At 41.5% G+C, this 22,512-nt stretch overlaps 2 protein-coding genes across 4 annotated transcripts in view; one reads left to right on the forward strand and one right to left on the reverse strand.

The window, feature by feature from the left end:
* Nucleotides 1-22,512, reverse strand: part of FAM107B (family with sequence similarity 107 member B) — a 60,538-nt gene that overhangs the window by 36,507 nt on the left and 1,519 nt on the right. The window contains exon 1 of one of the 2 annotated variants that reach the window (XM_061368171.1): nucleotides 21,889-22,031. The exons of the other annotated variant lie outside the window; for it this stretch is intronic. The gene's annotated coding sequence lies outside the window, so the exon portion shown is untranslated. Of the gene's footprint in view, nucleotides 1-21,888; nucleotides 22,032-22,512 lie in introns of those variants that run through there. 2 annotated transcript variants of the gene reach the window in all.
* HSPA14 (heat shock protein family A (Hsp70) member 14) overlaps nucleotides 1-22,512 on the forward strand; it is a 156,254-nt gene that overhangs the window by 25,515 nt on the left and 108,227 nt on the right. The window lies entirely within an intron of this gene.

A 22,512-nucleotide genomic window follows, 5' to 3' on the forward strand; every position in this document is an offset into this window, starting at 1 on the left:
ATGCATCCAGAATAGAGAAAGGCCATAGCAATAAAAAAGAAAGAGAAAATACACTCAGCTTCTGGGCAGCTCACATTAACTTCTTCATTTATGCTCTGAAGTGCATAAATCTGGAGTCACTTTATGGAGATGTTTCCCCCTATGGTAGTCCAGGGCTAAAATGAGGAGCAGAAGCCTGGGTCTACCCACTGGACACTTCCCAAGTTACCTTTATGGCATTTGTAAAGCTGAGATCAAACTTTCTTATTTTGCAAGATGGAGAACATTTAAAAAATGCATATTAAAACCCCTAAACCAAACGGGAATCAAGCTACTTGCTCAAAGCTGTACAAGAAATAAGGTAGAGCTGGAAACTCAAGGTGGATTCTGGCAGCGTTCAAAGCTAGACTGGATGGGGTTTGGAGCAATCTGGTCTAATGGAAGGTGTCCCTGGCCAGTGGCAGGAGGTTGGAACTGGATGAGCTTTAAGGTCCCTTCCAACCCAACTTGTTCTGTGATCATGAAGTCCCAGCTGATCCCTGTAAGATGCCCTTCTGCATCTGACCCTCTACTACACTTCTAGTAGTAATTACTAGTACAGTAATTGCAAATCATGCCTACTTCAACTCCAACAGAAGACTCTCTAATTCCCTAAAAAGCCTACCTTAACTCTGGTGGGGAATACTAGACTTCCTTGTAATCCTAAGTGTCTCTCTTGCTTCAATCTGTTTGTTTTCCTTTACGTCCACTTAAAAGGAGAATAAATAGTCCATTTCTTGTTTATTATAAACATACAGATACATATATACATACATATACACACGTAACCTTTGTTAATAATCAGAACAGATCTTGGTGAATCACCTCTATGTAATTATTTTACAGTGATTCTTGTACAAAGCAATCCCCAAATATGCAAACTATTAAGAAATATGTAACAAAAACGAAGTCTGATTGGCAGACTGAAGTAGCTTCAATAAGACATAAGTCTGTTTAGCATTAATGCCAGAAGATCCCTTCTCACTCTCAAAATCTGACATGCTGCTTGCTTTATTAGGTTTAAATCAACTATTCATATCATTTACATTAAAAATAGGAAATTAGAAATTTAAACAGTGCATTTATAACTGAAGTCATGCAAAGACAGCACTTTTTTAATAGACTTTCAGTTTGGAAGCTTACTGCATGCTGCTGAATAGTGCAGTCCAGAAGGCCAGCACTAGAAAGCTGTTGTAACCACTAAGATTTCATTTACTAATAGCTGATTAACTCAAGACTTCCTTTTCCACTAATTGAATACCACAAACTGCCTCCAACTACCGTAAGATCTGAGTGTATGAGCAGTAAATTATTATCGTATGCACCATCTAGAAGTACAATTTCACAGATACAGGAAATTAAACTTTTTAAAACTGGGAGAAAACAGGCAGGACCGTGCTTCACCCTAGGCAAAAAGCCACTGCAGCTCAGATTAACTTAGAATTCACGAGACTTAAATCAAGAAAGTAAAAATGAAAGTCGGACCCTTAAAAAGCAAGGTTGGATTTCCATTAATTTCCTCTTCCATTTTTGTGAAGCACATGGTCCAGGTTCACAGAAAAGTCTATTACAGGTCACAAATATGGCACCAGTAGCAATCCGTTTCCCTTCCAAGCTAAGGACAATTACCAACAAAACAGAAGATACCACTCCAGCACCAAGCTAAATAAAAAGCAAGCCAGAGGTCCTCATGAGGAATCCCATGTAACAGAAATGACAGTAGAGAGAACGGGAGCCTGGGGCTGGCACAGCTCCCAGGGCATTGGGGTATTCCCTCTCACAGAAGGACATTACAGTTGCTCATACCCCATACTCAACACAGGAGCCTTGATAACACTTGCATTTACTACTGTAAGTCCACACCAGTAACTTCACAGTCCTTACCTTTAACCTTCCCCATGTTCCAGCAGTGTTAAGGGCAAGTCTCTTATTCCACTCAACTCCATCTAAGCCTACACAGAGGCTTTCTTCCCTTCCAATATTTTTAGTTAACATAACATTAGAAGATGAAAATTTTCCCTTTCTTAATCTTCACACCACCTTCTTCCACTAAATGCTTTGTAATACACATCAGCACAACTACTGGAAGCCAGGGATTTATAATGGAAATGGTGTTGTAACTTTAAACACAGCCCCAAGCTGCTTGAAAACCCAGTCATGCTTCTAGAGAGCAAATGCATTTCAAGCCTAACAGTTCTGTCCCCATCATAAAACACACAAACTACTGCTGCATGCTCTCAAATAAACCTCATTAAGTGAGGCTGGGCACAGCAGCAATGAACTGCAGCCTGTCTTCCCTGTGTTCAGTGCATGGGCTCATTGCTACCAGCAGCTGTGACCATCCCCATGCTAACAAGGAAGGGGAAGAGAAAAAGCTGCACTAAATTAGAGTCTAGTTTTGTTATCACAAGAGGAATAAGGGAACAAAGTCAGTGTCAATAATAGTCAGTGCTGAGGGTTACTCTCACTACCTGGCCATTGTATACTTCGTTATTCTTTGCCTAGCATCAACACTCACCCATTTTTCCAAACCAGTGACTCTCATTATCATCCTCATCCCTTTGCTGTTATCAAATTAGCCTTCTTCTGGGAAAGGCTCATCAGCTGCAAGTAACAGTGGCCACTTAGCATCATAGTTGGAAACTCTGCAATTAAGACAGTAGATCACCACTATTCTCTGCACACAAGAGACAAGACGTGAAAAGATATATAATGATGCTATTTTATTAAACCAGTAAAAGAACACTGGAGTGAACAAAATTTAGCCTTAGTGAACATCAGAAAGTTAACAGCCCTAGGTTAATAGCCCAGATGAGGACTGCCATTACAAACACCTCCAGGAATTAAACACAGGGTAAGTTTTATTTATTTCTACTATTAAAACTATTCTTACACATAAAGTGCTCTGAATTAAGTTTTATATAAGTGAGAGCCAGGAGACCTTGTCTAATCAGGAATATGCTGTAGTAGCCTCTGGTTCAATTTACTTTGTGTTCACAGGCTATGTACAAAATACTATAAAACACAATAATAAAAAGATAAAAGCAAGGAGCTGATGCAGCAAAAAACCTAATCAGTAGCAAGGGGAAATTAAAACACAAGAAGGGTGTTTTAAAGACAAACTCTGCATGTGCAGTTGTGAAACTGAAACTCCCTATGTCCCCATCACATTGCTGTGTGTGCTGCAGATAAAACAAGTCAAAGGAGAGTAACAGGGCCATGTTGTCTCTTTGGAAACAAAAACTTCACCATCATGGAAAGTTAATAAACGGAATAAAAGCAACAGGCAAGACTAAGCAAGCAGAGAATGAAAAGTAATAGTATTGATTCAAGTAGTTCATTTTTTATTCATGGACACTCTTGTCAATGGCTATCATAGAGGCATTTTATCCTTAATAGGTGCCATCACAGGGCAAATGTTTTCTAAAATAAAGATTTATTCTTAAGTACAGAGGAAAAAAAACCCTTTCCCAAGGCATTAAATGGCTTCAGTCCCCAATCCAAAGCCTGCACAGAAGGAAACAGCAGGAATATGCAGTAATACTTTACAAAGTTGTCATCACAGCAGACAGCCACATGCAGGATTCAAGAACCAAAATGTAAAATGAAAGTTTAACCTCAGGGAAAGCTCTTTGACGTTGAAACAATCTAATAGAAGGTGGGTGCTGCAGATGCTGAAGTATTCTGCTGATTGAAATTGCAAAGCAAATTAAAGTATGTTTTCAGTTGGGAACACTGGTTAATTTATCTGTCAGTGATCCCTGACTGAAGGCATGTGTATTACTAATCACCTTTTATAGAGCTTCCAAAGGAAAAAAAGGAGGAATAAAAATACATTCTGTGTCCTCAAAGGGCAATTGAGAGCTTTATCAAAAGCCATTCTGGGCACTTCACTGACCAGCAGATGGTATATGCATGATTCTTCACACCTGGTCTGGACCAGCCACCCCAGTTCACGGCAGTGAGTGTAAGCCATCTTTTAGGCACAGGCTCTAAAAACTGTCTTTCTTGATGACTGTAATGGAAGACAGAGCCAGTTCAGTTGGATGGGATGAACATAGGGCTGTACAGACTAAAGAAACCATCAGGTGCTTATAGTACTGACGTGACACTGAAACAGCACATCAGAACTCTGACAGTTAAAAGATGGTGCTTTCTGCATAAATGGGTGATTCTCCCTCCCTCCATGCTCCATTTGCTCTTTTATCCAGTCACTATGGAGTTTAGACAACGACCATTCAACAGCAGGGTGGCCAGCTGACCTTCGCTAGTATCCTGACAGCAGACTCTGTGTCTTTGAAGCTCTAGTGCACTGCCAGACCTCTTCTCCCATGCCTTAAAGTAACAGTTTATGGGGTTTTACTATTTATGCAGTCTGAGTTTTCCAATACAGTTTTCTATTTTGAGTATAGCTCTAATACAGTAAACACATCTCTGCTGTCACCTAAAATGCCAGACAAATCGCAGGGCTTCACTGCATTTACCTTGAAATCCATGCCTTTAAAACACTTACTATTGTTATCTTCAATTTTCAGCTTGTCCCCTGTGATCAACTGTATGAAATATAAACCAGATGTTGATCAGAAGTTTCTGCTTCTTAATTAAACTTTTATTTGCCTTTACAATGGCACTTCTCCATACATGTGACACATAGGAAGCAGAATAACCTGAACTATGAACAGAAATACTACAATGCTGTTTTCTCTTATTCCCAGAAATATGGTGCATAGCTGTTAGGGCTTTTTTCCTAAGAAAAATCAATACTGAATAATCAACACGACTGAAACCCAAACGGCCTCAGTTAGATACACAAATCCTAGTCCCAGAGCCTTAGCAGAGAGAGTGCCCAGTTGCTTCCTACTTCTCTCCCTTCCTTTTCCTGCTTCAGGTTTAAATACTTGCAATACCTATTTATCCCCTCACTCCACTTACGCTTACGTTAACTGGAACCCCCTAATTCAGGTCACAGCTTAAATGCCATTTTTTAAACTACACATTTTAAGCCATAATAAGTATGCAAACCAAAGCCTCTTTTCATTCCTTTTGCATAAATTGCTCTTCTCCTTCCCCAGTCTCCAGGATAGAGAATGTTGTTTGTTAGTATTTTGCTTCATATTCTCATTAGCAGTCTCTTCTTCCCACTCCCAGTCATTTTGTATTTTGATGGAAATGTCTTTGGATGTAACAATTACAGCAATCACATTCAGTTGGAACGGAAAACACTATTTAATCTGCTGTGATTTTGTTGATATTAAATATTCAGATTAATAGTAAAGGTGGTGGTGGGGAAACTGTTACAGCTTTGGAAGGATGTAACCTACTTGATACCCACTTATTTGCTGGGCAAACATGCAAAGAAGTACGTGTTCTCCTCCATGGACTCAGAAAGGACTGTGAGAGGGTCATAGAGACTTAAAGAGACTGTGCAGAAGTAGGTCCCTTTCCTGTCCATGCTCCTTGTGTGCATCTGTGTGTGTGCTGTAGGATGCTGGCTGGAGATGACACAGGGAAGCACAGATTTTTTACAATTACTTTAGCAATGGCTGCGCTGCACTTGGGTAAATGAGTATCAGATGACTGACAGTCTTCTGTGCTGAAGGGAGGCAGTAAGCAGACTGTTAACTAAGCCTAAAGGGTACTGGAAGGAGGCACTGGGATAGAACTGGCAATCTTCCTTCAGAAACCAGAGCCTCACTGGTGCAGCTGACCTAGTCTCCAGCCCAGCAATGAAGGCCTAGCCAAAACATGCCTAAATAATGGCTCCAGATCAGCTGTATCTACAAGCATCCTGCTGGTGAGAACAAGTCATCTCCTCCCGTGTACTGCTCCTTCACCAGACAGATGCTAAACACTATTCCAAACCACTGGTTTAACCTGCATAAGGCCTTTCACACACCACACTGTATCTTGACAGAACTTCATGTTAGACTGCATTTATTAACTCTGGTGGTGGTGAGAAATCCAAGGTTTTAAATTACTCGCATAACCCTCACTTTTGAAATCTAATTGAAACCAGTTTTAAGACTTCCTTCTTATGACTAATTCCCTTCATCCAGGCACCTATTTGATTTTAAAAAGAAATCATAGCAAGCTTTAATTTTCAAGGTCGCTTTTACCCAAGGTCGCCCTTTCTTAACAGACCACTTTTCTTCAAGACCTGCACATTTAAGAATACTCTTGCACAGCCAAGGGGCACCTTCGCATATTGAAAGCTTGCAGCCTGTGGGTTTCAACCAGCAAAGTATATACAGGCTCAAATAATCCCGTGCCTCCATTTCTCACTTCATCTGAAAAGGATTCAACAAGATGCATCAGAGGGGAGAGCACTGGTGTTGATTTGTATTCTAGAAATGAACTGATGCTAAAGATGAAAGTTATTTAAGAAGCCTTGATTGTTCAGTATTTGTAGCACTGCCTACATTTTATTCTCTGCAGGACTGCTGTAACATGAGCCTTTTGTTTGCCAAAGAGGCAGATAACTTGCACATCACACACCCTTACTTAAGTTATTACACATGGAAAATGACTCAGTTCTAATGCTCTACGCAAACACACTCTCAACTCTTATTCCTATCAGGGTGGCATTAAGAGAGGTGAGGGGAGGCAAAGCAAATTCATAAAACCATCAAACTGCTGTTATTTACTTAGATAATCACCTGAAGCAGGCTGTGGGCACAGAGAGGAACAGACATTTTGCTTATGGATCAAACTTATGACATGAATTCTCACCTAAATCACTTTCTCAGCTTTGGAATAACTATTTATTGAATTGAAATAACTAGATACTGAATTCACTGAATGAAATAAAAATCAACAAAATCTCTCTGAATTTGACAGACAACTGACAAATTTTGCTTGTTTCTTAAAAAACCTGGTTCCAACCTCTTAGCCAGTAAATTTCAGCAGGTCATAAAAGGAGGAAGCCTTAAGGTGCTTAGATCAGGGATAAGGGAGTTTAAGTTAGACTGAATATTTCATTATAGCTAAACTACACTTTTATTTTAAACTTAGTTGTAAATAAGATTTTTCCACATTACTTTTATGTATTTCTAATCCAGTTTAAATTAATGTTTCAATCTACACAATATATATATTCAACAAAATACTTAATGATGATGTTAAAACTCACAAACCAAGGCACTCCATCCTGTAGCCAGTCTTTGCCAATCCTGAATTTGCAGTTAGCATTTAAGTCTTACAACCCCAATAGAGAATCTAAAGCACACTCATCCTGAGCTCCTCCTGGATAAGACTCACTCCTGTATCAACACTGGCAGGATGCTTATACAAAGACAAAAGACAATAACATAGTGGCTGCTTCCATACCTCCTTGAGCTACCAGTTAAACAGCAGATTGGTGGTAAAGCAGTGCTGCTTTATCACACACCAGGCACCCAGAGCAGGATCAGGTTCATATCAGACTTACATCCTGCAGAAAGCCTTCAGGCTCTGCTCATCTGCGTTATCCTTCCTTGGAGAAGCAGGAAATGATCCTTCAAGGGCCACACCACCCAAGAGCTAAAGTCTTCCTTTTTTCCCTCCTACAGCACAGCTACCTACTTCTGGGTGATGGCTGTTGCAGATACAGCATGCCTCCTTCTTGCCTACCTTCTATCCTTGCTTTTACTGCCAACAACAGAAACCACCTGGCTCACTATATCAGATAGCAGAAGCTCTACTCATCACCCTGCAGCAGTTCCCACCTGCTTTCTCCACTCTCCTCTCTTTCGAATCTCTCTACAGGTGAGGGGCTGGCTTAGCAGTCAGTAAATGCACAGGGGATGCAAGGGGGGCACAGCTCCAGTACAGGAGGTTTCAGTGTCTAGAGCACAGAGAGGTGGAACCTCAATGTAATTTTGGCATGTGTTGGGTAGAAAATACAGAGCAAACACTAGATTGTGTGCATCTGTGTACATATAAGAATAACAAGGAGCAAAGATGGTCAAAAAGATAAGGGCTGTAGAAGCTTCCCATGCAAATGCAGGAGTGCCGGGGTACATGGCAAAGGCCAAGATGGACATTGTACAGTGACAGCAAGGACAGCACCACTGCAGCAGAGAAACCTGAATTGGTTTAATTGGGTCCTTCTCCTTATAAAATAGTTGTACAAAGAAATGTGAGATTACAGGACCAGCTGAAACTGCTGTGCTAATAAAACACAGAAAACCATTGATCTCGATAAGTAATTTACTAAATGCTTGCAGAGAACTGAGTCTGCAGGGCTAAATACCTTATTATTTCTCATTAAATTTCTTTACAAGGAACTGTACCTGTTTAAAGTTAAGCACAACAGGAGAGAACCCATTCCCAAATGATTCTGCAGTGATCATGGGTTTGCTGTAATTCTGAAGGCAAAGACACCACAGCTTTTCCTGAATAAATGCAAGGCTGGCCATTTTAGAAAACACAACCTGCCCAAATAACTTAAGATGGTACCACACCATCTCAAAAAACCAGGGATAATATAAGGAGTCCAGTGAAAAACACTCAGAAGCATATACAATTTATCTTCTTTTTTCACATGAACGACCGTGCAACTGAGGTCCCTTTAAACTTAAGCATCACCAACAGATTAATCCACAGCACAGAAAGCCAAAAAGCAGAAGAATACAAAAGGAGAGATGGAATTTACTTAACAAGATGTACAATAGCTCCTGGCACATTTCTGCCTCAAGAAAAAATAGGAATATTGAAAAGACACTTACCATGAGATTCTGTAAACATGGGTGGATGCTCACACACCACTCAGCATCGCATGTGGTTGCAAAAATTCACTCTCTCCTGAGATCACACGCAAACACCCCGAGTTATAAGTTTATGCACGCTTCTGCCAGAACCAGACGTTCTCCTTTATTTCCACAGCTGCTAAAAAGCATTATCGCATCCATACTCTATCATGTCCAAATTTTCCTGGCTTTTGAGATGATCCACGCTTCCTATTTAAAGCTTGAGCTGGAATGGATGTCTAACTCATTTCAGGAGTCTGGTTATACAGCTCCCTTTATGAAAAATTTAAATTGTTTGGCTAAGAAGCAGTGTCTTTTTACCCCAAGATGTTTCTTCCGCAGCAGTTAAGGCAGTAACATGAAACAAAACCAGGGAAAGGAACCAAAGTGTTTTGTAACTAACAGAGAAGAGGGGTTTGGTTTGTTTTCATACAGTTCAAACACAAGAAATTTAATGACTTAAGTAAAAAGGTTGCAAAAGGGTTTGGAGAAGGAAGGTTTCCATTAAGCAGATCCGAACTGGTTCTGCAGTAATTTGAGCTCCATATGAGCTCACTTTTTGCTGTGCTGCAGTCAGGAAAGAAGCAAAAACTTCACAGAACACAGGAGGGAGCTGATGACAGATGAGAGGGCAAGAGGCAATGCAGGGGCCATCTCTGAAATAATGACTAGCACTACATTACAGCCTGACATGAGAGAGCCTTTTTAAAGCTGCAAACGTAAACAACACTTAAAAGGGAAGTTAACATGAGTGGTGAACCAGGAAATGAAAAAAAATGGGCTGGAAGAAAATGATGGATTTCCCTGTGCTCCAAGGAGCCACGCTGGGAAGTCCTGGCTCTCAACTTCATGGTCAGAGAATTCCACTTCATGGCCACCAGGGCTCTCAATCTGTAGGGACTGGAATTTCAGGATGATGTTTTCTTTCCCCCATCCTTTGCTGACTATAATGAGAGGCTGCTATCAGATGTGGCAAACTCCTCTCTGGAAGAAGCTGTAAGGCCACTCAGGACGGTCATTGTGCTGTAAGCCTCAAGTGCTTCTGGGCTCTAACAGAGACACCCTGGTTTACGGAGATATCCTCCACCTGCTTTTAAGTCAGCTCTGATTCACAGCAACATAAACATTCCTCCCCCCAGATGTGGGGCACGAGGGCCACCTGCGTGGAGCACGAGCAGCAGCCTTTGGGCCACAACAGCCCAAAGGAGCCCCATGAAGGGGCTGTGCTCGGCTGCAGAGGAGGCAAAAAAACCCCGGGGACACTCTCAGGTCCTCCGTGGGGAAAAAAAGCCTTCCCCCCGCAGCTGCAGGACACGAGGGGCCACCTGCGTGGTGCACAAGCAGCAGGCAGTAACCCAGCAGAATGGACCAGAGGAGCCCTGACAAGTGCTCCTGCTCCATGCTCAGAGGAAGGCAAAAAACCCCCGGGGACCAGTGCCAATTTGCCCCGGGGGAAAATTCCTTCCTGACCCCAGTGCTGGTGATCGACTACTCCCTGAGCATGGCAGCAGGACCTGCTCCTGCTCCACAGCCTGGTCATGCCTCTCAGGAGATACCCAAGCCCTATTCTTCCTCAACTTGGAGCCACCTCAGGGCCTTCTGACAGAAGCACTGCCAGGCCTGGAAACACCTCTGCATCTTATTGCTTATGGCTGCTGCCCCTGGCTCTGGGGCGGATGAGGATGCTCAGCTCTACAGTGCTCCTCAAGAAGACATTCCTATACTCTGCCCATGCCTATCCAGCCCAAAAGGACCGCTATCCCTCCCCGGAGCTAAGAAGCTGTTCCCGCCACCAGCTGCCCTTGCAGCTTACAGCCTCCAGCAGCCTTCACCTCCCGCTGCTCTTCCTGCCTGAGCCCCCTGCAGGTAACTCCAGAAGCTCAAGTCCTTCCTCTGTGATGTCCCAGGGCTGCCCCGTGCCACCTCTGCCACGGGACACAGCAGGCTGCTCCCTTTTATCCTGTCCTGGGGCATTGTGACTCCTGCGTTGCCAGTGGAGCTGGGCAGAAAGGAATGCAATAGAGTGGAGTGGAATGAAATAGAATAGTCATGGAATGCAATAGAATACAAATGGAATACCCCAATAAGTCATTATGGGATTCAGGGAGAAAGGAACAGCATGGGCAAGCAAAACTCAGATGTCTAGCTATCCCTGAACCGATTCCTCTGAAGAGCTCTCCATCTTTTTGCGAGCCCATTTGTCAGAGACTGATCCAAAATCAGACTCCACTGTCCACTGTCTCAAAGACTGCTATGAGAAGCTGAGATGGAGTTCCACCTATCTCTTATCTCAGAGATGGATGGCAGGAGTTGAGATAAGACTCCAGTACCCATGGCCTGGGAGAAGGGTGTGAGGAGCTGAAACGGGACTGCACCTGAGGGATGAGTGGGAAAGAGCTAAGACTCTTCCACCCATTATCTGGAGGAATGGTGTGAGGAATTCCTGCCCGTGAATTTTTTGGGTTGGACCAGATGATCTCTTGAGGTCCCTTCCAACCCTTGGGATTCTGTGATTCTGTGATTTGGCATCTTGCAGTAAATTGAGGCAATCCTGGATGGACCTCATAAGCAAAGTCAACTGGAGTCTTGCTGCAGGATCCATACTTTTTGTATATAGAAAGGTGATTTTAAATGGTTTGATGAAGGTGATTCTTTAGGACACACAAATATAGGGGACCAGAACCTGCATCACCAAGATTTCTTTGCACATAGAGACTTGCCAGCCAATTCTTCTTCAGCTTCACTGCAGGATGGCAACGTAAATGGAAACAGAAGTATTTCTGATAACAGCAAATAATGGCTTAGGAGAGGTGCTCTGATTTTTGCTTATTACATGGGCAAGAGGCCAGACAGAGCATTTAGTTAATTAAAGTTTTATTGATAGTAGTAAGTGGTACCTTTCTGATATCCTTTATTTTTCCCCTGCCCTGTAGAATGTGGCCCTCAGCTTTCCTGACAGGAAAGACCCTTGCCTAGGCTGATAAAGGGAAATGCTGTATTAAAAAAGGCAAGTTCTGAATAAAAACCCCAAAAGGCAGGAAGCAGGAAAAGAAATAATGTGATCCTGGTACTCTGCAACTTGGCCAAATGTATCAACCCTTCTTATATTTGTTTTTCATGAGTTACTCCCCAGGCATGTTCATGCACTGGGAAGCATACCAGATACAACATGTGGTTATTGGCCAACAGAGATAATGCAGTTATAACACAAGCTCAGGTCTGCAGCAGCTTTCCTTAATAGGTATTTCCTGTGTAAGCAAAGACTGGTCCTACATGATGTGACAGGCCACTGATACAAAGAAATTGCTTTATGATATGATCTTTGACTGTGGAAAAGAAACAAAGCCGAACACACACACACCCCCCAAAAAATCAGCCAACATACATTCACTGTGGGCTTACTGAGTTTCATACCAGCATGTCCAAGTGTCCACTTCACATACAGCCAGCTTTGATCTTTCTGTGATACAACCCCGCAGTATGCTGAATTCAGTGGTTACTCTTTCAGTTCCAAGGCCTGAAGCCCGTTTACAAATACATAACAATTAGAAAGAACAAGAGTTTCTACCCTAATTTTCAAGACTTTACAATGCACATCTTGCTGAATTACAGGAATAACTCAGTCAGTTACAAAGCAATAAATTAACATTACACCTTTAAATTTGTAACCAAATGAGGACTGAAACACAGAGGGTTTTTTTTTCTCTGTCTTCTGCTTTACAAAGTTCTGATGTTGCTCACTGGTCAGAAGTTAGTGAGAATGAAAGCATATTTACTGTGCTCCGTCTCAGCTACCCACCAAATGACAGTTAACTAAAGGAAATCAGCATGGTTTGCTTGCACAACAGGCTTGCTAAAAAGATAGCTACCATGTTCTAAAGCATTCAGATGTGAAGTAGGAAGAATCTAGGATGCTGTTCCCATGCCGATATCTAAGTTAAATCAGTATGGCTCTAGCAAAACCAGACTGCACGAGCTGGGCTACAAGAGCCACCACAGGGAGTTTCCTTGGTGCAAAGCTAAGCCGCAAAAACATCAAGAAAGACTGTTTCACAATCAAGAAACAAATACAGGTTTAAGTCAGGTATTTAAGTTAAATGACCTTAGATTTCGTATATGGTAATTTCAATGTGCACTCGTAGCCCTCTTCGTAAGTTTTGTCTGGTTTTTAAGGAGTTTGAAGCATCCAAGACGTGAAGCTCCCGTAAATTTCATGTGAACTGGTGGCTGAGTAATGAAAGACTCCAGCCAGGAGTCTAGGCTTATTCCAGTGCTGCTACACCACAGTTACAAGGAACAGCCCTTGAAAGCATATTGAGAAAATAAAACACAAACCAAACAAAAACCCCAAACAAACGAAGAATTTGGATCAACAGGAAGTGAATTGTCAGGAAAACTGAAGTTTATAGAAGGCAAAATGGGAGGATCCCTATGCTGGCTGCATGTGGACTGGATAACAACAGGGGTTTAGCTAGGCAGCATGGAAGAGCTCAAGCTTGTGATGCTGGTTTGAAAGGTTCATGCAAGCTTATCTCGGGCACATCAGCAAGAACGTTTGCAGTTTCGGTTTGTAGCAGAAATACGTACGGTACAAACAGATATACCAGATTATTTTGTTGTTCTTGTTATCTCGCATCTCATTTACTTTCCAGTCTAGTATTACAGCATGACCCATTTTCTTCCCCAATAGAGAGATAAGGGCAAAATTTAAACACCATGATGATGAAAACATCAACTCCAATGTACTTTCCTGCCTGTATTCTTTCTGAAAGTAGATGTCTTGTAGAATACCTCTGGCTTCTGTGGCATATATAAGTAAAATAAACAACAAACCAAAACAAACAGAAAAGCCCCTAAAGCCAGCACTATTCCAGTTTTAAGTACTAAGACCTCTTCTATTAAGAAAAATACACCATCACTTTGATGAACATGATTAAAACTTTTGATTCTTGCAAGAATCACTTTCAGACATTTCACAAACTTCCTGGAATAACTGACAGCTACAATCTGAACCATCTTTCACTTTAGAAAAAGCAAAAAGAAACAATCTTTAATGAATTGTCTTATACGGGATAATGCAACAAGGTCTAATCCTGCTGCAATGAGAATAAACCCAGTTTAATCCCAGGCCAGTACACAGATGAGGAAAAGCTGTCTCACTGCAAGTCTTTCCAGTTACTGTGTTCTTTGCTTTTACTTCTCTTGCTTATTTTGCTCATGCTTAGGGGGAGTCAGGCACAGACCCAGCTGCAGTTCATCATTGTCATCATCTGGCTGTGGAAGATACATAGACGCTTGTACTGAGCCACAGAGCTTCGCTCTGTGCTATGAAAAGCAACACATGGAGTCCAGAATGTGGCTGGGAGGACAGAAGGTCTGGTGCCACCAGGAGTTAAAGCTGCAAGTCAGTTTGCTTTTCTTTAGTGCACACATATGTGTACACCTGAGACAGATTTCAGCTGAGGGCCTTTAACTTCTGAAGTCAGGATTCCAGCTTCAAAACAGCTGGTTCTGGATAAAACGCTCTTTGCAAACACTACTCAGATGAAGGGGAGAGGAACTGCACTATTGTACAAGAGAAAAGGAAAATACATACATCAGAAAAGAAACAATTCACAGTACAGACTAAATTAAGGGAGTTGAGAGAAAGACAACAGAAAAATCTGACCACCTTACACTGAGTAGTATGTGAATAATTCCACTTCAATGCCAATCCAACCCTGTAAACTCCAAGCCCTCGATTCAATTATAAACCCCAGGCAAAGATAAAGAAAGCCCTTTAAAAAGGCTCTTCTACTCCCCTTCCATTAAGGACTCTGAAGTAATAACACTTAGATCTAGTCTAGGCTTTCCATGTCCCAAACTTCAACAACTGAAGCTTTTAAACTTCCATTCACCTGCTCTTCATTCACCAATTGGTTTACAGAAAGACAGTCTTAAAATGTCTTTAAAAGCACCACAACTCATTGTAGGACCTTTTGAGTCTCCAGAATGTACTATCTCATATTTACTTTAGGTTTTCCATTAGTTACATTCAGTTGAATCACAAGCACCAGAGCAAACAAGGCACTTAAGGAATCTAATTCAAGCAACATCTAGTACAGAAATGAAGTTTGCTTTGCTTTATAACTTAGCATGTTTAAAGCTAAAAACTTATCACTAAAAGTCTGATACTGCCTCAACTTGTACAGAAACACCATATAGGTATATATAACCTCCCTATCTCTTAATTTTCAGGGGTGACAGGAAGGCATTGACTGAAAATTGCAATTAACCGAATTCTTTCCAAATGCATCTCTAGAAAAATGCAGGGAATGTGTGGGAATCCCAAAGCCTGTTACAGACCCCACTGTTATCCCAGAATGCACAAGTACTGAAGTGTTGTGGTAACCCCTGAGCACTATCACCCCTCCGGCAAGTAAGTGTTGTGCTTCGAGATACATCATCCTTTACATTAACAAAATAAAGGTCATGGCCCTTGTGATCCAGAGAGCTCACCAGATACAAAACAAGAAATGTTTATTCTACACCTAGCCCAAATTGTAATGAAGATTAATATTTGACCAGGTGAGGGTGGTGAGGCACTGGAACAGGTTGCCCAGAGAGGTGGTAAATGCTCCATCCCTGGCAGACTTCAAGGCCATGTCGGACAGAGCCTTGGGTGAGGCATCCCTGCCCATGGAACCGGATGATCTTAAGGTCCTTTCTAAACCAAGCCATCCTGTGATTTCCTATCCTGTCATAGGACAGAGGGAAAACAGCAATTTAATGGAGCCACAGTTACCGACATCCCATAAGCCAGTGCCAATCACTTGTCTTTGAGTCAGCTGCATTTCCACATTTAGTATGACTGCTCTGAGTGACTCACAGCAATAATTTATCTGGGAAATAAGTAAAGGAAATCTCCATCATGATTGTGTTGCAGCTTTTGAGATGAAGCCTAATGTGCTGTGTGCTCCTCATCTGAACTTTGATTATTGAAAAACCTAATTTAAATTCTAATTTGTCTTTAGGAATTTTCTCAGTAGCAACAAGGTTAATGGTAGTGCAAGACACACAAAACTGGCAAGAAAGGTAATGATCATGGTCTAACTAGATCTTGTTTTCAGCAAGAAGCAGCATTTTTAGGCTACCTACTTGCCTAAAGTAGAAGATTTCTATAAAGGGAAGATGATTTCTATATTGGGGTCATGAGTTTATGCTTGACATATAAAATTTATATTATTCCTTCCTTAGGTTTCCATTTGCAATGTCCCCAGTTCAAAATCTAACCCTGCACTAATCAGTTGTAGCTGTAGGCAAGTCAATTCAGCCTTTGTTTCTCAATCTGTAAAAGGACAATAGTAAATATTTATCTACTCGAAATAGACATTGGAAGGATTTGTTTATCCTGACAGTTTGTTTTTCAAATACACAATATAAAATTTGAAGCAGGAATTACCTAGTTTAACCACATTCCCTGGAATGATTGTAGGCCTTTGTAAATGGCTTGTTGAGCTTTCATATTCCTTTCATTCCTGAGGGACACTGTTTCTTACAGTACACTTCTAAAGCCTCCCATTTAGCAAAGCATGATACTCTAAGCTGAGATCACAGCATCCTAACTATGGCAGTTTGAAAATACATATGAAAAGACAAAAGTACATTTATTACAAATACATTTAATCTTAAGAATCTTAATGGCTGTATTTTAGAGTGTTTTTTTCCAGTCCCTTTTCTGAGGAAAATGCCCAATAGGAATTAGAGCTCCTTATTTCATTGCTTTTACAGCAGTTAACTACTTCTGATATTCTATGTTTTTCTTGACTAGTATGTGTAATCTGCTGCTTTCTCAGTCATTGAATCATAGAACAGTTACGGTTGGAAAGGACCTTAAGTTCCAACCCCCTGGAAGGGACAGCAGGCACACGTCATACTAGACCATGTCACCCAAGAAATCCAATCTTTGCCTAATTTCACAGCGCTCTAAACATGTGCATTTAGAAAGTAAATTAACTACATCTGTGGCTATTTTAGTTGTCAAATAATCAGCTTTCTCTTAGAAAAAAATACCCCAAAACAAAGTGGGACTCTGGAGATAAAATAAAGATGAAACTCAAGTCTTGTGAATCATCAAACAGGGAATGAGCTGGGGCTTCTTCAGCATTAAAGATAAAAAAAGGAATAAACTAACTTACCACTGGCTCAAAATTAAATACTTAATTCTATTAGTCGTGATGTTACTTGTAATAAAGATATTAAGATCTATCACTAAAATAGGAGGAAGAGGTTGAAATGATCCTTTAGAGCAGTCATTTAACAAAGCACTATTTTATCAACGCATGCTATGCCCAGTTTCATAGGACTCTTCATTAATTCAATTTCAGTCAACACTGGAAGGAACAAGCTCTTTGAAAGCACACACTCCTCTGCCTTAAAGTTAATTCTAATCTCTTGCCTTCCATTGCATAGAACAGGCATTATAAATGCAGCCCTCCCTCTGTATGCTACCAGATGATGGCAAGGAAAAGATTTAAGCATTAAAACAAAGCCTTCTATCAATACAGAGAAACACAGGAATATAAAACAGGTGACAGCATTGTGCTTCAGCTACAGTCTCTTTTTTTCTTGCCTAATTCTGAGGGACAAAAAAAGAAAAGGAAAAGGAGGCTCTGGAAAAGTTTTACTGAAAGCAGATATTGGGATTTTTCAGCAATTAAGGATTTTGTATGGCAGACACCAAGACATTCATTAGCAGAGCGTTAGAAAACCTGGGCATCCTTCTGGGTGCAAAGCTAAGTACATCACAGACTGAGCCAACCACAACCTCAGCCTTTTCTTGACAAATGCTGCTGGTAGTCATCCCATGCCAGCAACACCGTGACAGCTTCAAGGACAGGAAGAACTACTTTGCCATAGGAAATCCTGGCAGTGGATTAGAAAAAGACCAGATACCTAAATTACTAGTTGAGCAGAAAAGTTAGCTACTTTGGTAACCATATGGCCCACTGCTACAGCATCAAAGTGCAGCAGTGTTTAAATACTCTCCCTTCTTTTGAAATTCTTAACCTGCTTATGCTGCCCTTTAGGGATATTTATACTTTCCAGCTAGTTAAGACCTATTTTTTTCTCTTTAGAAGCACTAAGAAGTCATCTCCTTAACCTTATTACCTGTTTCAAGGTAAATAATAGGATTAACAGATCCAAGACAACATGTTCCAGTAGCAGAATGTAATCCATTCGCCAGCTTCAAAAACATTACAGGGAGGAGAAGCACAACTTTACATAGTGAATCTCATTTTCAAAGCAAACAGGACTTAGTTAGACCCGTACTTCTTGCTAGAAAGTTTCTGCAACTGCTGTCACTTTTATTGTGACATTTTAAAGCAGACAACTCCGGGGGGACAGTTCGAAATGGAAGAGTCAGAGATCCAGTCTGGTCAGTGATGCTGCCGTAGCTTTTAAAGAAATTGGGTGAAGAACTTCAAAAGAGGGGAGAGTATTTAAACATATTTGCACATATTTGAAGGGCTGCTCAGCAACTCACCCTGCCAGGAAGAAGAAAATTTCCTTTGGCTCAAACTAAACTTGCTCTTCAGAGGTACTAAACTACAAAGCTTTTGCTCTATGCTCATATTAACATTGAAAGCAACTCGAGACCATCCATACTGATCCCATCCTTAAGTGCTCTGCTCATCTAGAGGTGCACTTCACCCATCTGACAGCATGAACTCCAGCTCCCCTGAATTCTTTTCAGCTTGTTTAGAAGCATCCAGCATAGGCATTGGCCTAGATTAAGAGTGCAGTTATGCACACATGAATGGTTTCAACCCACTTGTCACATCATCTTGACTACTCAGAGCTGTGAACTCTGTTTTATTACTAGCATCAGAACAAAAGCCTGTGTATATACATGAGGTCTTACAAATGCCCATTCATTGTACAGGCAAGGAGCGAAAAGAACTGTTCCATTATTTCCCATCATCATCCTTCTCTCACCAGCCCACCAGAAGACCCACTGAATGCCATTGCTATTGAGATACCTTTGACAGGCAGTATTTGGCTCCCATTCAGAGCAGACACTACTGGGTGAGTTTGCTTAGCACCAGTGGGCACAAGCATGGAGAACCGAATGTCCTTCCAAGACAGACAAGAGAACTCTTAATATTCAAGTAAGCAAAAGCAGCTTAATGTAGGTTTTCCTCTAGACAATAACAAGCAGTTTCATGACTCAGTTTTGCCTCCCTTAAATATATTATACTGCAAAGCAGGGGGACTGCATCAACCAAAGTCAAACAATGAGGGCAGTTTCTCCTCCAAAGCATTTGTGGGTTTTGTCTCTCCAGCTTACCGGAATGGTCAATAATTTGTGGGTACCAGGGAAAAAATAAGACCCATCTCACCACAACAAGCAGCAAGGTTGTTGTCCAGGACATTAAAGCATCCCTTACAGAGAGAGCACGTTTCATGATTCATCACTATAAAAATAGTTCTCTACAGGACTCTAATGCAGCTCATAAAGAGGGTCAGTAAGTGCAAGAAGTTAAGATTTGCAAGAGGACAGAAGAGAGGCTTTGCAGTTCATCCTGCAGGCACACACACTGCCTGAGACTACAGTATAAATGTGAAAATAAATTGATCTCATCCCACTGTTCCTAAATGACTGTGCTGTTCCGCTCTTTGAAGAGTGGCATGTAATTGCACAAAAGGCAACCTTCTGGCTTCACATTGCCAGAGAAGCTTTACAAATGTAAGCAAATCCAGGAGGTTTGCTTCTAGAATAAAGTTAAATAAGACAAAGGTTATTGTACTCATCGTGAAACTAGGACCCTTGTTCCATCTAAAACAAGCTGATGACCTGCTGAAGATTCAATTAACTCCAAGCCAGGCTTAGATCTATAACAGAAAGCGAACTGCACCAAGTCACCACAAAGCCTGCCCTTTCAGCTATAGACCTATCAATTATAGCAACTACTGATTTCAAATGTTCTTTTAAAACATGATACAGATCAATGGACACAGCACTGCACATAACCGATCCAAAAATCTTTGTGTCTTATTCTTTCATAGACAGAACTTGGAAATGCTGCTCGAGTCTCACCTGCGTGTTTCCTACCCTTCACTGCACGAAACTTACAGTATTTGCCTGAACAGGAAGTAGGCTGCTGTTTTGAAACTGAAGTTAAAACTGTGACAGACTTTGCAACTGTAACAGTCAACCACCAAACACAGTGCTGTAAGGAAAAACGTTACTGCAAACTTCAGTTTTCTCAGTGTGATGAAACACAAAGGTGGGAGGCATCCTCTGGAGTTTATGAGTTAGAAAGGGGAAGAAAAGACCACATCCTTCCTTTTCTTGCAGTGCTCCCTGCTCACATAATCCATGTAATCCAGGGATTACAGCAAGAGTTGCCACACAGTCCTTTGCACCCACACCCTGAAGTGGAAGAGCAGCCGAGCAACAGCAGCAGCTCTGTGGGTGCGCCCATCAGAAATAAGAGACCCAGAAGTACGTGCATGGCCTCTCAGGGTGAGGATCTGCACTCGAATTATCTCATGCAGCTGCTGGGGTCACACAAAGGCAGTCTCAGTCCTGTCAGGACCCTCCTGGCTCTGCAAAGCCTTCTCTTCCCTTCTGCTGGCACCTGCTTGTATGCAACTGTACAAGGAGCCAGGTGAAGGACCTCCCAGAGATCCAGCCAGAAACCCATGTGTAAAACAGCACCCACTGTTTAAAGGCAGGTGTAGAAAGGAGAAGAAAAACATCCCTTTCTGGTTTTCCTCTCCTGTGTACGCTGAATGTCTTTCTTAGCACTTATCGCAAAACCCTGACATTTGGACTGTGCCTCTTCTCCTACTCTGCAGGGCGAAATTCTCTCATTTCAACACCAGCCACTACTTCAGGAAACATAAATTCAAGTTCTTGCACCACTGTGTAGTCATGGATGACCCATTTACTTTCTGGTGGTTTTATTTCCCACCTGCAAAGGAAAGGGGTCTTCCCCACAGTGGAAAGATACAACACCTTTCTATTTCCGTACAGTGTTGAGAGGATTAGTATGAATGAAGCACATACAGACATAAACCTGACAAGAACATGCAAGATGCAGAAAGAGGAAATATCACTGAGAAATGCAATCCTAGACAGATAATTGAACTTCCTCCTAAAAAAACTTTCTCCTGTCAAATTTGCAGCTCTGTGTTCAGGTTAGCAAGTGACCAATTCCCTTTCCACAGCTGGATCCTTCCACTGTCTGATGTTAAAATTAAACATCAAAATCCCAATTTACATACTCTTTAAGTAAATACAGAAGAGTTGCAGGCTCTTTGCAACACCGTGTTAAGCAGCAAACCACACTGCCACTGATATTCAAGAACACATAAGGTCTGCCCAAACCAGAACAAACTTTAGACTAATCATTGAATTAAAGAAGCATTAACCACATTTTTTCCCACTCAGAGTTGCATGTGTCTTGCTCTTTGATACTTGATTTTCCCAAAAGCATCAGAAGGGTATCAGCTGTCAGTTGTGTCTAACATGCTCTTTTTGTGCACTTACGAAATGCAGATAGAGACAAAGTTGTACAGCACAAAGATGTCAGATACAAAAATGTCTCAGCAGAGACGCTGCGAAACTGAGCAGTGAAACTTGCTCTCTTTAAAGCTCCCACAGTGCCAGAACAGCCTTTGGGTTGGCCATGTGTATGTAACACTGACAGCTGCCTACAAAAATAACAGTTTTATTCAAGAAAATCTTTGGGTTTGAAAGTTTGATGGAGCCAAGGTTCTGTTGAAGATAATTACCAGTTAAACAGTTCCATTCCTTTTCTCATAGTAAACAAGAATATTTCTTCTATGTTTCCCCATTTTTAATTCTACTCCTATTTTCAAGTAATTTTCCCGTCCTTAACAATGTTATGAAGGGGGTTGTCAATAAGAGCTGTTTCTCAGCATCCAGAGTACAGCAAAATGCAAAACCCAAGTGACTCCCCACCTCCATCCCAGCAACTGTCCCTCTCGAGCCTGGCTGTTCCACAGCATGACTGTCAGACAATCTGCCACTTCAGCAAACATACTGACCAGAGCCACCACATAAATCAGCTTGTAAAGAAGCATGTGCAAGAAAGATTTCCTAACTGCAGCTGCCACACAGGTCCTCACTTACCTAGTTGTTGTGCAGGGATGGTGTAGGGCTCAGTACAGCAAGCCTCAAAACCTTTAGATGCTCAAGGGTGAGCTGGAGTTCAGAGAAACTTCTTAATTTTGAAGACAGAAAAAAGGTGCTGAGACCGAAAAAGGAAAAAGAGAATAAATTAAGGGGTGTAAGATCTGAATCAGAAAGGAAAAAGGAAGCACGGAATTATTTAGAGGACCTGATGAGATGACTCTCCCACCTCTACCTCTTCCTTTTGGGAAGCATCAGCATACCGTTTTAGTTAACAATACTTTAACGCTGGAGGCAAAGTAGCAGCATTACTCTTGAGCATTTTGGTCTCTGAAAAACAGAAGTGACACTTCACCTGCCAAAATGATCCCTGGCAAAACTCCATGGACATCAGTGGAACTACACCAAGCATGAAATCAGCCCACAGTTGCTTTAAGACAATAAAGGCTTTGTTTTAGGAGATATAGGGATTTTGTGGTTCTTTTTAATAAAGCCCAGCAAACAATTGTTTATTGTCCCTGAGCAAATATTGCTGACAATAAGCAACCAGCTATCACATAGTACGTACTCTCCGTCCATATATTGCTAGGAAAGCAACCATCAATAAAGTAAGAGATTCCTAGT

Source organism: Neopsephotus bourkii, unplaced genomic scaffold (genome assembly GCF_033783945.1).
Source record: "Neopsephotus bourkii isolate Nb327-2 ecotype Australia unplaced genomic scaffold, CSIRO-AGI_Nbou_v1 NB_1423, whole genome shotgun sequence".
Taxonomy (NCBI): domain Eukaryota; kingdom Metazoa; phylum Chordata; class Aves; order Psittaciformes; family Psittacidae; genus Neopsephotus; species Neopsephotus bourkii.